This window comes from Aplysia californica, unplaced genomic scaffold, assembly GCF_000002075.1.
Source record: "Aplysia californica isolate F4 #8 unplaced genomic scaffold, AplCal3.0 scaffold00992, whole genome shotgun sequence".
In the NCBI taxonomy this organism is placed as follows: Eukaryota; Metazoa; Mollusca; class Gastropoda; order Aplysiida; family Aplysiidae; genus Aplysia; species Aplysia californica.
In genome coordinates, this window is record NW_004798262.1 from 161,615 (window position 1) to 163,130 (window position 1,516).

Genomic DNA, 1,516 nt, shown 5'->3' on the forward strand with positions numbered 1-1,516 from the left:
TATTACATGACGAATGACCAATGAAGGTCCTAACTAACACTGAGATAAGTAGAGATCGCGATATCTTAATTAACTAGATCAGTTAGTCGAGACAAGGGGCGAGCTCCTTAGACCTTTGAACTTTGACCCTGCATGCATGTCAAGGCCAACCCAGGCCGCGAGGGATAAAACATCCCAGCAAAATGGCGGAGATACTCGTTTAAAAAAAATAATTTTTTTTTTCAAAAATCAACACGCATTCCTTTCTCTGGCGCGTGACGGTGAAAAGTTTCCATTTCAACGCAGACGCCGGCGGTAAACAGATTCCGAATAATTTGACAATGAAAAGAAACTAGATTGTGAACAGAATTAATAATTAATATCCCGCCTGGAAAACTGCTCGACTAGTGCTAGCTACAGAGGTAACGTCGACCTTGCCGTAATAGTAATAGTAACCCTTTACTCTTTACAGAATCCTGAACAATAGAGACATCTCAGTGAACACCAAAATGAAAGTCCTGAAATGCTATGTTTGGTCAACCCTTCTATGTGGCTGTGAATGCTGGACAATCACTAAAGACAGTGAAAATAAAAATAGAAGCAACAGAAAGGTGGTTTCTCAGGAGACTGCTAAGACTAAGAGTATCGTGGAAGGAAAAGAAATCAAATGAGGTAGTGCTTGATGAAGCCCACTATCAACAACAACAAAATAATAGGTCTAAATAAAACCAAATCAAAACAATTTTACAACCCCCCCCCCCCAAGAATAAAAAAAATCACCTTTTAAAAACCCCCAAGCAAACGAAAAAAACAAAAACAGAAAGGAAAAACAGCAAAAACCAAAACAACCCACCTCTGCGCGGTCATGCGTGACGGTATATCTGGGCACTGGTATTCATTTTTTTTTCTTTCCCTCCTTTTTTTTCTTCTTTTCTTTAATCTTTCCTTTTCTTTGTCTCTGCTTTCTTTATTTCTTCCTTTCATCTGTCCATTTGTTGGACACGACTTTCGGACGGTGAACAGCAGCTACCCCACCACTTCTTTTCAAGAACCACGTAAATCACAAACTTGTAATTCTTCAGGTTGTGTCTAATTTAGTCTAAAATTTAAATTTAAAAAAAAAAAAAAAAAAAAGAAGAATGTCAGTGAGACAAGAAACAATTTTTAGAAGGAAGGGAAAAAAAGAATTAAAGTGTCCATCACTTATGGTTAGATCTACTCCGTCTGTCTCTGTCTCTGTCTCTGTCTCTCTCTCTGTCTGTGTGTCTGTCTCTGTCTGTCTGTCCCCGTCTGTGTCTGTGTATCTGTCTGTCTGTCTCTGTCTGTGCCTGTGAGTCTGTCTCTGTTTCTGTCTGTGAATCTGTCTGTCTCTGTGTCTGTCTCGGTCTGTGTCTCTGTCTCTCTCTATCCTTTTCTCTCTCCTTCTCTCTCTCTCTCCTTCTCTCTCTCCTTTTCTCTCTCTCTCCTCTCTCTCTCTCTCTCTCCCTCTCCCTCTCCCTCTCTCTCTCTCTCTCTCTCTCTCTCTCTCTCTCCAGGC

At 40.6% G+C, this 1,516-nt stretch overlaps 1 protein-coding gene across 1 annotated transcript in view; it reads right to left on the reverse strand.

The window, feature by feature from the left end:
* The window catches only part of LOC101862227 (15-hydroxyprostaglandin dehydrogenase [NAD(+)]), a gene marked incomplete in the record, with an annotated part of 34,714 nt that overhangs the window by 25,451 nt on the left and 7,747 nt on the right, over positions 1-1,516 (reverse strand).